Raw genomic sequence first — 14717 nt, forward strand, 5'->3', positions numbered from 1 at the left:
TATGTAGGCTTTCACATAAGTTTATGTCTTCATTATAGTCTTTTTACCCTCAGCTGAGCTTGGTAGTTCTATATTCAGGGTCCCTTTGGTTCAGCAGAGATTAAATCTATAGTCTTCTGCTGTGATGAATATAATAAGAGTAAGGATGGGTGGTAGGTGCTTTGCTGTGCGGTATATGGACAGGGCCTGGGATCCCCAATGATATTCTTTATCACTTTGAAGTAAAGACTCAGTAAGTGCTCATTGGTTGATTGTTCTTGTCTTTCAGCATTATTGAACTGATTGCTGGACTGAGGAGCAGACAATCTAGACAAAAGTAGTACAAGAAAAGTTTAAGCCAGAAAAAATTGGTACTATTGAAAATGAAAGTTATTGCCCAGCTGGGGTGGCTCAGCAGTTGAGCATCAACCTATGATCCAGGAGATCGCAGTTTGATTCCCAGTCAGGACACATGTCTGAGTTGCGGGCTCGATCCCCAGTTGGGGGTGTGCAGGAGGCAGCCGATCACTGACTCGTCATTGATGCTTCTATCTCTCTCTCTCTCCCTTCCTCTCTCTGAAATCAATAAAGATATATTTTTTAAAAAGAAAACAGAAGTTATTAAAATAGTTAGACTCCTGAAATGTCTAAGTGCAATTCATTGGTAACTGTGAATATATCATTTTCTCATTAAGTCCTTTTTAAAGAAAGATTATGGAATTTAGAGTATTTAAAATGCCTCCTTACATACCCTATTAGAATTACAGACCTATTAGAATCTTAAACAAATAATCACTAAAGTTAACTTGCTTAGTTTTTGCATGTTTAGAAGTCTAAATATCTCTGCCAATAAGATTAAAAATTTAAGAAATTCTTAAGGGAAATGATTTCATTTCCCGGAATAGCTCATCATTTTTCTTCTTTTTTTGTAGGCTATTTAGGTGACCATTAAAGTGTGAATAGAAATATTTTGTACCCATCATACTACAGATTGGCATCTTCAAAAGACAAGAGATATTGCCAAGTCTATTGCTAATGAAGTTCCATAATTTACAACCTGTGCAAACTGTGGGCTGAGAACCACAGCACTTGTGCTGAGCATTTTTGGGAAGTTACCATCGTCCCAGCACCAATTATTAAAACCTCTTACACACATTAAAGCTATAAAGATTAAAACTATAGCACACTTGTCATTAAATATGGATGACTTCATGTAATATGCATTATACACAAAAACGATGTCCTGCCACTTGAGCTTTATCACCACCCTACAGAAAATCCACAAACCCAGATTCCCACATCAGAGCTCATTTTGGCAAAGCCAAGGAACAACTTTGTCATGCAAAATAAACACAGATGTTCCACACTCACAAGAGGAGATGGTGCATAGGGGGATCCGCAGCTCTGCAAAAGAGAATGCCTCCTTACATACCCTACCGCAGTATCTTTTGTGGAGGCTGCAAGTGGTATTTAAAAGGACTGATTCTTCTGTTTGTTTGTTTTTTTAAATGTTGTTTCTGACTATAGCTCAGAGCAGTTCTCTCTGCAGTTATGTAGAAGTATATGCAGACGGTCTGAGGATGTCGGTTTGGATGTTTTTGAGCTAAAGGTAACTAAATTTCACATGCATCGTAAGCAGTACCTTTCTTGCCAATGATTTATTGATTTCTGTCTGTAAGGCATAATATTAATCACCATATTAATTATAAGAAGGTCTGAGGAAGGAAAAGTTTCTAGCCCCTTCCATTAACTGACAGCTAATGCTGGGCGGTTCCAAATGGCCAGACAGCTATAATTGACTTCCCTTTGTTCCTTCCATGCTCAGCTAATTGCAGTGGAACATCTCTGCTAAACAAACATTCCTGGGACTCAGATGTATTTCCCCCAGAAACAAAAGTAGAGTTGCAAAGGTGGAGAAGACATGTTTGGGATTTCAAATACCTGCCCTGGAATTTCATTGACATTCAGTTATGACCTGTTTAAAATGCCTAATCAAAATAGAGTTTCCCCTCTTCCTCCATACTATCATGTGACTGGGAAAAATCGAATGGGGTAAAACTGGAAACAGAGGGCTAAAGTTGGGGTTACTGTCATTTTGGTACCATACGATTTTCATGAACACCTCAGTCTTTAAATAGTTTTCATCTGAAATATACCTAACTCCCATGGGAGGGAGGAGTGTTAGAAAGCTAACAAAAGCTCCCCGTGTTCTGCCAGCAATATTGTGTTGGTTATAACGCGGAATCAGTCCTAGTTGTCATATTCTAATTAGTAGAAGAAATATGTAAAACGCCTTTTAGGAAAGAAGTATCCTCTTGAGAAAAGCAGAGGTCTTGTCCACCATCTTTCACCATCTTATAAGTAAGATGCCTTGGGTGTGACAGCCAGAAAATTTCATTGTGGACCATTTGCCTTTCATGCTGCAAATATTTGCATTCTCTCCTGCTCTCTTTAGTGCAAGGTTTTGTATACTTTTCTAGCGATCCACCCTTATCAATATTTTGAAAACAGACTCCAAATACATATTTATTTACTTATTATGTACTCAAAAATAAAAATTAAAACAGATGAGGCAAGGATAAAATTTTAAAGACAATTTTATTTCTTGTTATTAATTTAAAAGCCCTCTTGTGTTATAATTGTATTTTAGACTAAAGTGGCTATGGAACTGAGGGCCATGTGACCAATGTGACTAAGTGTGCTTTACAAATCTGACTTAATGCTTATAATACAGCAACGTAAGGATCTTGTTCTTCTAAGTGCAGTTTACTTCTTGGTTATAATAACTGCCGTAGTTGAAAAGACACTTTATGGGAAGAAGAGAGAGCCAAATGGGAGGACACTTTTGGCTGTGATTAATAAATCATGATACTCATTTTAAAATCCCAGCTCCCCAATTAAGTAAAACTGTTTTTCTTCCAATTTAACTAATACATTTCCCTCTTCCTTGAGATCAATTATTTTCCCTTACAAACCAATAAGTTGTTATATTAATTTTAACAAATTGCTCAATCCACTGAAAATTTTATTTTTCAGTTTTTAGCATGCACATATTTGGAAATTTTATATAGATTTTTTGGGGAGTGTGCTAAAAATATCACTTAATAATGGAAACATTTCTAAGCATCAGTTTTCTAGATGCCCTCTCTATAGTAAAAGTTACTTTCCCACTTGTTATTGAAGTGCTACCTTTATCTCGTAGGGACATGCAGTAGTCTCCCCCTTATCTCCAAGGGATACATTACAAGACCCCATTGATTGCCTAAAACCCTGGATAGTGTTGAACTCTATATGCACTGTTTTTTCCTATAAATACATACTTTTCACTTAAAGAAAGTGCTTTAAGTCTCTTCATCATACACCAATTGCCAGAATCAGTATTCTTGCTCTTTTGGGCCATTATTAAGTAAAATAAGGGTTACTTGGACACAGACTCTGCCACACCACAACAGACAGTCGATCTGATAGCAGAGACTGCTACTGAGTGGCTAGTGGGTGGGGAACACGTAACCCATCGATACACTGAACAAAGGGATGATTCTCATTCCGGGTGGGATGGAGCAGATTGGCTCAAGATTTCAGCACCCTGCTCAGAAACAGTACACAATTTAAAACTTATGAATTGTTTATTTCTGGAACTTTTCATTTAATATTTTCAGGCCTTGTTTGACCTGAGGTAGCTGAAACTGCAGAGAGTGGAACCATAGATATGGGGAGACTACTGTATTAATATATTTTCCCAAATACTGTTAAGTAGCGTATTCTTGTCAACCACTTGTCATAATATAGAGGTCAGTAAATTTGGAAATACTTTACTTTTTATAAAATAAAAATGAGTAATATTTTAATTTCAACAGTTGTTTTATTTTATTTACCATGAGATAATCAGTGAATCTCTGTTGGCTAAAAAGTTTCATGATTTAGTATGCAATAACTATATTATGAAATACCCTGTTGTTTTTCTATTTCTCATTTCAACATCTTTTCTTCAATAGTTTTCTAAAAATGATATAATGAGTAAATTTCATAAATGGTGCCATTGATTAGTGTAAGCCAACAATTCCTCTTTAAATTTCATTTAGAGCAGCTGCTCAGAGTTTGGACTTTCAAAGTTGGGCTTATATCAAACATATTTGGAAATATATTAGTTTTATTTAAAAAGTCATATTGTTAAAGTACATCTCTTCTGACATAGCTTTTCTTAAGTGACTCATAAAAATAGTTATTTGTGTATTTTAGCACTGAAGTAGAATCTGGTAAATACTAAAAGATGAGACATCTATGGGCAGGTGATTGTTGTGAAAAGTAACCTGAATAAAATTCCCTTTCTGTGTATTTCTGACTTTAGTTGTTTTGTGTCTCTGATCTTGAGACTCAGGGACAGCTGAGAGTGAGTCTTTAGGCTCTATTGAGGTCCTGTCAGAAGGGACAGGAGAGTTGGTGATGACGTCCCCCCTCCTATTTTCTGCTGTGCCTCATCCATTGGCCCCTTCCAGGGGCCTTAGCAAGGGGTGACAGCCTTCCAGCGTCTACAACACAAGTTTATATAGTTAGAGACCTTCTGTGATATTCATGCCCTTTCGGATACTTCAGAAAATAGAATTAAGCCCCACTGAGACAATAAAGAAAAATAACAAACATCCTAAGTTGTTCAGCAGTCAGAAAGAGGAGGAATTGTTCAAATAATCAGTTTCAGGTCCAATGAAACAGAACAGCTTAGGGACACAGAGAAATACAGACTTTTATCTTATGTGGTATCTACAAAAAATCAATATAATTAAAATGTAGAAATTATACAGGCCAATCTCTGATCATAATTCAATAAAACTAGAAATTAAAAATTAGTGACAAGTCTTACCTACATAGAAATTAAAATATACACATCAATCAAAGAGCAAATAAAAAGAAAAATTAAATGTAAGGAAAAAAGTTAATATTAACATTGTTGGGATGCATGAAAAATATCATGGCCAGCCAAAAGAACTCTGAATGACTAAAGAATACAAGGATTGCTAAAGGAGTGACTATTCTCTCATTAGACATGTGTTAGATAAGTGTTTGTGAACTTGGTTGCTGTCATTAAGTGCTTTAGAAGACTTGATTGATAGGAATTACCAAATGTGTGCAAAGTTTATAATTCACATTTTGTAATAGATGACTGATAGCAAACTTTCTGAAGATGACGGCATTTTACAGATGAATTCATTTTCATTTTGAGTGCCCGCCGTATGCTAGGTCTGATTGCTAGGTTTCAGGGTTACAGTGATGAGCAAGAGTGATACAGTCTCTGTACTCAGAACCCTAATGGTAAATCTGGGGACACAGACAAATACACGAAGACTAGACTGAGCCAGGGGGAGGGATGTGTGCGAGGATGCAGGAAACAGGGTACTATGGGAGTGCCAGAAAGTGCACCTGCTGGGACTGTAGGGACAGGGAAAGACTTCTGCAAGGAGTGACATTTAATTACAATATGAATATTTACTTTAAGTTATTGTATTACTTTTTGTTTGTGTTAATTACATTAATAAATGCTTTTAACAGGGCAATAATGCAAATATAATTACTACTTAGAAAATATATTATTAGGTACTGGGATATTTATTAGAGTAATGCTGGGGAATTGTTTTTCCTAATTACGCTAATATTTAATGCTTCTTAGTTTAGAAAGTGTTTGGATCCATTTATTTGATTCTCAAACCAATCTTATTGAATGGTAATTATTATTCCTATTTATAAATGAAAAGGCTAAGTTTTAGATTGTCGTTCAGCAAATAAGTAATAGATTTAGGATCAAATTCTAGTTTTCTAATGCCAAGATGAATGCTTATGTACAGGGTGGGGCAAAAGTAAGTTTACAGTTGTGAGTACATGAAATAGTTTATTCTTATATTCTCATTTATTAATTATTGTATTACGAACAACTAACTGTAAACCTACTTTTGCCCCACCCTGTAGTTGCCTCCTGGAAGATTCACATTTTATAGAAAATTCCCCAAATGAATGTTTAAAAATTATTAAGCACTGCGTGTGTATACTTTTCTGGTACTTGCTTTTCTATTCAATATCATGCTTTAAAATCCATGCATCTTTTTGTGACTAGCTGTGGCTCATAGCTTTTTACTTCTATATACATTATATCATTGAATGCAGAAACATGTATTAATCCATTTTCCCATGGATGAATACTGGCTTTACTTCCCGATGGTTGTTGTTTTTTTCATGAACAGTGTCATCATGAATGCCATGTGCAATCTTCGCCCTTCTTTGTCTGTGGGTGCAGAACTTTCTCTAGGGCCTATAGCCAGGAATAAATGAAATTGCAGGATGTGCACATGTTCAATTTTACAAGATAATAACTAATTGTTTTCTCAAATGTTTATATTAACATAATCTAACTGCAGTGCTTAAATGTTTCCACTAATTCGCAGCCTCTCCAATACTTCTCAGTTTTTGTCCATCTAGTAAGTATAAAATGATGTCTCATTGCGGTCTCACTTTTTCATGTTCCTGATTACTACAGAGATTAAGCATCTTTTTATATGTTTACTCGCCATATGTATTTTCTCTTTGGTGGAATGTCTATTAATGTCGTCTGCAACTTTCTTGTTGGTTGCTTGTTGCTGATCTTACAGTTTTGAGTTCATGTGCAAGCCATACGCTCATCGTTAGTTATACTTAACGCAAGTATAGCTGCCAAGTTTTATCTTGCTTGGTTGTAAGATATTAATGGCGTCATCTTTTAATAAGTAGTTTTGTTAAATTTAATATAATTGATTTGGTATTTTTTATTACAGTGAGTACTTTTTAAATTTAAGAAATCCTTCCCTAATCCAATTTCAGAATGATATACTCCTACATTGTATTGTCTTCTAAAGTTTGAAATTTTTACTTTTCACATTAAGTGTTTAACCCATCTATAAGTGATTCTTATGCACAGTGTGAGGTAGAGATTCAATATGACCATTGATTGCTCCAGCACCATTTGTTGAACACTCTCTACTGTCTACACTGACCTGCAATGCTGCTTTTAATCTTTGTCAATCACAGGTATATGTCTTTATGGCTTGTTTATAGGCTTTCCAACTTTTTTCCCTTTATTTTTTCTTATTTCCATTTGTCAAATTGTCTTAATTACTAGATCATTATGTAAGTCTTGACATCTTATGGGGTAATTTCCCTCTGCGATTTTCCTTGTCAGGAATATTCTGGCTATTCTTGGCCTGTTCTTCTCGTCAAATTACATGGAAGACTTTCTGAGGGCCTCACTGTAATTACATTGAATATGCACATTAAATTAGGGGAAAACTGACATCTTTGTGATCTTGTTTTTTCCTAACTTGAATTTCAGATGTTTCTTCATTTAATTTTTTTACCTTTTAATGTCATCCATAAAGTTTTAATGTTTTCTCCATGCAGGTCTCATGAATTTTTGTTAGACTTTTTCCTCTAAGTACCTTAAACATTTTTTCTTATTGTAAATGCTTTTCTTCTCACTGCATTTTCTATTTGTTGGTGGTGTATATGCCAATCACATTAATAACTCTTTTTATTTCTAAAAACTTGTGTTTGGATTCTTTGGACTTTTCAACATAATAATATCATCTTATAATAAAACATAAATCTTTATCCAATTTTTAGATGTCAAATTAAATTTTCTTGGCTTACTATATTAGTTAAAACCTCAGAATATTGAATACAACTGGGTATAGTGGCATCCTTATATCCTATTTTGAAGGGAATGCTTCTAATGCTCTCTCATTATTGGTCATATTTACTTTTGATATTTTGTGTATGTGGACAGTGGAATGTAGAACATAATGTTGGAGATTAAATTGTCATGATATTATTACTTAATATCAAAAATATAGAGAAATATGTAGGTATGAATAGGGAGTAGAGGGCAGAAGTTCAGCTGGTGCCTGGTGACGTACACGTCCAAACTTAAACTCTTCATCTCCACTCAGTACTCAAGTGTGTCCATCCTTCAGTTCCCTGACGTCTGAGCTTTGATGCTTAAATGAATGTGAGGAGGGAAGCAAACTTCCTATTTCTTTCCCTAGTAAACAAGGTTCCTCTTTCTCTGTCAAAGGCTACAACCAGGTCCTCTGTCCCTCTGCCTGCGGCACTGTGGAGCAGGGACTGACCCCCAGAGCTGGGCACCTCCTACTTGCTGCCTTGCTCACAGGAACTCAGGATGCCCAGTCCTCTATGGCTTGCAAGGACCCAGGGTCCTCAGAGGATGTGGTGTGGGCGACATCAGAAGGCTGCCACGTCATCAGTCCTACCTGCCTTTACCGAATGACTGACCAAGACTCCGAGAATATGTTGGAGTCCTGAGGCTGAGCCCAAGACCAGGCTTGTTGGGGCCAGGCCTGTCTTCTAAGTCAAGTTTAGGAAAATGGGAGAAGATTTTCTCATAAGAACATGAAATATACAGAAGAAAAAACAAAATCCAATCGACAATTCTGTCTTATTGAAGAGTTGCTAGGAGGTTGAAGAGTTAAAGGATTCAGTCTGAGACTAGAACAATGGTAAGACATCCTGTTTTGGACTTCTAACCATTGAAAGCTTGGACCTCTTTCTCTGATGGGGGGGTTGAGAGCAGATGTCAGGATATTAATGGAGAGTAATTCACATCAGGCTGAGTGTTACTTAAAATGGTTTTGTTTTCGGGTTTGCTTTACTTTTTTTTGTTTTCAAGAATTTAATCTGTAAAATCCAGGATAGTCCTTTTGTCCAATGAAACATTTTATACATTGACCTCACACTGTATAAACTTTATCGTTTTGTTCTGATGTACAGAACAGCAATTATAATCACACCAAATGCTGTAACTGGAGATAGGAATGGGATGAACTATGCCTCTATTTCCTTCTAGTGTGAAAGCAGCAGGTGCTAAATGTGACCCATCTGAAAAGGGGCCCCACAGAGGTAAGCCTGAATCCAAAAGGTTTGTGACCCCACGAACCACTCATTAATCCTTTGTATCTTTGAAGATTCCGTGAAAACTTTGCATTTGAACGTTTGAAGACATTACTTAAGATAAAAATGAAGATGTTTTTATAAAGACAAAAAAAAATAAAAAATAAACTTTAAGTTTTAAGGTTACAGGAATCCTCACACATTATCAATTACCCTCAAACTCTTGTGCAAAATGTTCATCTGCATTCCAGAATATAATATAATCATGTTGCTCTAAGAAAATGTGTTCAGGCCCAGAGCCCTGAATTCACTTCCGTCGGGTCAGAGAACAACTCAGGATTTAAAAATTGTGTTACTTTCTCTATATTGAGGTCATGAAACTGCCCTGAGTCCCAGCACAGGTGGCTACTCTCTGTGTGAAGCCCCAGCCTGTAAAACAAGGTCTGTCATAGATCTGCAGTGATCACTGACACACGGATACCCCTTCAGTACATCTGCCTGAGAACCCACAGAAGTCAGACATCACAGGCAGCAGAAAATACAAAGCAGCCTAAATAAAGTTTTTGCCCCTTTAACTTGCACACACACTAAGTAGAAATGTTTACTCTTTTCTTTAAAATATGGCTTGAATGCTTTTGAATGATTTATTTGTTTGTTTGGTTGGTTGTTTTCTACAGATTTTATCACCTACCAATAACTCAATTGGTATATATGCTCTTCCCTTTATATTCCCCACATAGGTTTATATAAATTCTGGGGGGGGGGGTATTATCCTATACATCTCACTTGCATACTAGAGAACAGAAATATAAAGGAGTTATTTATTTTATTCTGGGGAATATGATGAATGGAACAATTAGAATCCTCAAGACTGTGGCATTAATAGGCTATTTCGTAAGGGCTAAAGACCAGTATATGCTATAGCTACCAGTTACCAATGAAAATAGAAAGGCTTTTTTTTTTTAAGAGAGAAATTAAAGTAATGGCCTCAAAATATCGTCACTTGACTTTCCAGAACAGCCGAATCTGGAAGCTAATGTGTTAATGTCTATAAGCTGTTCCAACAAGGGAATATATACTATTAAATGTTGGGAGTTATTTAAAATGCCAGTGAGTATAATAGCAGGGCTCTGAAATAACCATTTCATCTGCTACATTGCTCTAAAATTAATGAGTAATGAAGCGGTGCCCTTCACATTCTCTTCCCTTCCCATTGCAAGATATATTGATTAGATGACATTTATTTAAGTTTGGGATAATGTATTAATTTCAAGATAATTATTCAATATACTTTTGTCACTGTTGATATGCTTCAATGTCATCCAGGGGCCAGGGGATGAATAAACTGTTATCTGACATTGCTGGACAGGGTGCTGGAAATAAATGCAATTTTTCTCCTTGAGATTCTCCGACTTGGGATGCTGCTTGGGGAGGGGCCGGCAAGAGGGGAAGGCCGAAGGCGGAGAGGGCGCGGTGATGTAACCTGCAGGGTCAGAGGATACAGGTATTTTCAGATGGGACTTCGGGACAAAGTGCTTTTCCATTGTTGCGGGGTCCGGCTGATCCTCAGCGAAGCTGACAGAGCCTGTCCTTAGTGGATGCCACTGCAATATTAACACTCATTTGGAGCAGATGTGGCTAAAAGCATGAAACATTGAACAAACAGCTGCCACGGATCCAGTGCCATTGCACAAGCGCTCAGGCTCTGCTAAGGCAGCGGGCGGCCGGGCCGCAGGGCGGGCACTGGCCCCCAGCCCTCGGCAGATGGGCCGCCCCTGAAGCATCCCTGTGCCCGCGGAGAGGCCCTAAGGCAGGACACCGTCCCGCGAAGACGCTGCCTCAAAGGCCACATTGCGCCGTCAAGGTGTTGTGTGGGGAGGCCCTTCGGCACGTCTCCCCTGATGGCCGCGGCGGCAGTGCTGCGGTGCCCCTTCCTCCCCGCTGCCCGGGCCTGTGCCCGTGTGCCCTGCTTGATGACCGCAGGGCCCTGAGTCTGCACACGGGGTGGGTGGAGACCCTGGCACTGCACCCCTGCATCTTCGCTTGCCCGGCTCCGTGGGCTCGCACATGGTGCTTCCAAGTCCACGGTTACCAGTCAGGACCACAAAGCCAAAATGTCAAACATTGAGGGCCAAAGCTATAGTCTGTGCACAATAAGAACAACAGGTCTCCAGACTTCCTGCGGTGCAGAGACTGCCTGGGTGGCATTTGCAAGCTTAAAGGGAAAGGGCAAGCAATAATTCGGGCTTGTTCTCTCCCAGGCTGATCTGTACTCTGCCGCCTTCCCGCCTCCCTGCAGACGAGGGCCCCTTGGGTAATGAAGCCCTGGTGAGCTGCCACCCTGCTCTCCAACAAGCGGGCCATTCCTTCCAGTTGAGCAGAAGTGGGAGAGATGCTGTATGGAATTCCATTTTTATGCATTCTCAAAGAACAGTTTTTCCTAACCACAATTGTGATTCAGCCTATTATACCTTCTAAGTTATCTGCTCCAATGTCAGGAGGGAGGGGGAAGAAAGAGAAAGAGCGAGGGAGCGAGAGACAGCAAGTAGAGCCAGAAATGGAAAATTATATAGGAAAGCAACACTCATGCCATCTATTCACCCTCTGTCTGAGGGTGCAGGCTATGTGCCAAGCACTATTGCAAAAACACAGCTAGGGCCCGGCTGGGCATGGCTCAGCGGTTGAGCATCGACCTAGAATCCAGGTGATCGGGGTTCGATTCCCGGTCAGGGCACATGCCCAGGGTGCGGGCTCAATCCCCTGTCAGGGGCATGCAGGAGGCAGCCGATCAATGACTACTGTCCCATCATTGATGTCTCTCTCTCTCTCTCTCCCTTCCTCTTGGAAATCAATAAAGATATATTTTAAAAAAATAAAAATAAAAAAGAATACAGTTAGGGATACATTGATTAAGTCAATGATCATACGAAGCTTAAATTTTAATATAAGGTGATGATGAAAAAAACAATAAAACAAAACACTAAACCAATAAAATAAATAGGTCATTTCAGATTTTGAGAAGTGCTATAAACACAATAAAATAGGGAACTATTAGAGAGTACGGGGCTGGGGTGGTGCTGGGGGCAGGGGTGGGGTGGGGTGGTATGCTACTTTAGACAGAGTGGTCAGGGAAGGCTTCTTTGAGGAGGCGCCGTGGGAGTGCTGAGAGCTGAACGAGAGAAGGAGCCACCACTGGGAAGGTGCAGGCACAGGAGTTCCAGGTGGAGGGCACAGTTAGGGCAAGGGTGCTATGGTGGAAACAAGCTTGGTCTGCTGAGTAGATGCAAGGCATTTTACTTGGCTGTGCTTGAAGCTTCTGTATTATGGTGTAAATTCACTTTTTGAATGATTTCAAGCGCAGACGTGGAAGAAGAGGGAATTCAGAAGAAACTTAGCCCTATAACTTTGGCCCAGTTCAACCAGTGAGTCCCCTGGGGATCCCTCAAATAGTAGTTGCCCACATGGCTCTGTTCTATAGTCCAGATCACCGTCCAAGCCTTAGGCTGATTTCTCAGTGTCCTGCCCCAGGAGGGAGAGAGGCAGTAAGCATGACTGTCTCTGTTCAGCACATCCTGCCTACTGTTCTCCTGTCAACAGTGGCCACATTTTCAAATATGGAAAACTGTAGAATTTTGCTATGGGTCCAGCAAATAACAGGAGAATTCTGTGAGCAATGCCTGAGTTTTCCCAGATGCCTGAGAACTGAATGGAACAAAAAGAGCTGAGACTGGTACCAGGGAGGAAGTCAGTTCAAAATGTTCTTTTTTTTTTTAACCTAACATGAAACAAGCCCAGAGCCAGGAAGTGGCTGTTCTAAACAAGTTGTGCTAGATGCTGCTTAGAAACAGCAAGGAGATGTGTGAAATGACTGTCATGTTGAAATGCTCACTGCTCTTACGAGAGACAGACAACTGAAGCCTACCTCTCCTGACGCTTTGGAATAAAAATTTGAGCAATCTCTGTGTTGGCAGGTTGATGTCAGTAACAACAGAGAAAGAAAGAAAGAGAGAGAGAGAGAGAGAGAGAAAGAGAGAAAGAGAGAAAGAAGAGAGAAAGAAGAGAGAAAGAAGAAGGAAGGAAGGAAGGAAGGAAGGAAGGAAGGAAGGAAGGAAGGAAGGAAGGAAGGAAGGAAGGAAGGAAGGAAGGAAGGAAGGAAGGAAGGGGCTTAATTATAACACAACCATACAAACTTGGAGAAGATGAGCCGGTGTATGGTGAGGGAAGGCCCTGAGTATGGTGGTGGGAAGAGGAATGATCCTATACCCAGGTCCAGAATTTTGGATATGAGTTATTTAGTACAATGTTTTAGAGACAATGCATCTGCAGTCTCTATTTGAATTTAAAAAATACAACTTGGAATTCTTAGCTTTATTCTGAGGACCATAGAATCAAAAAGTTCTTGCTACATTAACCCATTCACGGTTTTTCAAATCGTACTTTCCCGAGCCCTAGGGCTTTAGCTAAGGTGCACTGGATGTTCATCCCCCGCGGATTGAGGGCATTAAGAGGTTGAGAAAGAGCTTTCAGCTCCCCACCTCATTGCGAGTTGGTTCTTTCTAAAAAGCCATAAAGATAAACATCAGCTTTGTAAGGACAGGAGGCTGAAGGAAGTTTTAACTGAGGCAATATGGTCTGCTTCTCCCCTTGGGTGGGTTTGACTTCTTGGGCATACGTGATGGTTCCGGAGCACAGACAGTAAGCTAAAAAGAATCTGAGTAGATTTAGCAGCATTTACAGGCTATTTACAAGACTCCTTTCTCTACTTCTAAAACACATCACAACCTGCTTTGTTCACCAGCATCCAAATACAGTTCCTGACATGTGACTGGTTCTCAGTGATCAGAGCTTGTTATAGAAATTGTCATCATGTTGTGGCAGATGAAACTCTGACTTCTAATCTGGGGCTTTCTATGCTGAAGCCATTGGGGCTCAACCTTACCCATGCTAAGGCCTACCCAGTTTATCACTCCTCCCCCATGCAGCCCCCCAGGCCTCACTAATCTTGCCTCTCCTCCTAGCCTGATTGCAGGAAGAGTCTGTACTCTAGTACACAGTCTCCTTTAATGGGTTTGGTAATTCTATTTTTAGTTTTGCTCTGTCTACAGGATTGTAATGCCCTTAAAAGCACAGAATTGGTCTTAGTTTTTTTTTGGTTTTGCTTTATGTATTTCTCATGTTCAAGTACTAGAACAGTGCTGAATTCATTATAGGCAAGCAATAAATATTTGTTGTTTGACAGACTTCACTCATTTCAGAAATGCTATTACAATTTATTGAGCCAAATTTTATAATGAACATCTTTTATTTCTTTAGTGCATATATAATCTTTTCTAGATCAAAATTAAAGAGGCCTGCACTCTACTGTTTTTCAGACTTGTCATTAGAGGTGAATTTAACAAGGATACAAATATATTGGCATGACTAAGAATTTTATATAGTCCACCAATTGATAATGTTGGCTTGTGTATGAAAACGACAACCAGAACTCCTATAGTTTTTACTTAACTCCATCTCAAATTTCGAAAGACCTTAATTCTAAAGTATCATATCTGCATTTAGGTTTCTATACTCACCTGAGGGCATGCTTTTTTATTGATTTGAGAGAGAGAGGAAGGGAGGGAGAGAAACATTGATGTGAGAGAGAAACATCCATCGGTTTCCTCCTGTGCATGCCCCGGACCAACACTGGAATCGAACCCACAACCTATGTATGTGCCCTCACCGGAAATCAAACCCGCAACCTTTTGGTGCATGGGGGTGATGCTCCAACCCACTGAGCCACCCTGCCAGGGCTAAGCTTCTAATTTGAAAGT

The sequence above is a fragment of the Miniopterus natalensis genome, chromosome 1 (assembly GCF_054644295.1).
Source record: "Miniopterus natalensis isolate mMinNat1 chromosome 1, mMinNat1.hap1, whole genome shotgun sequence".
Lineage (NCBI taxonomy): Eukaryota > Metazoa > Chordata > Mammalia > Chiroptera > Miniopteridae > Miniopterus > Miniopterus natalensis.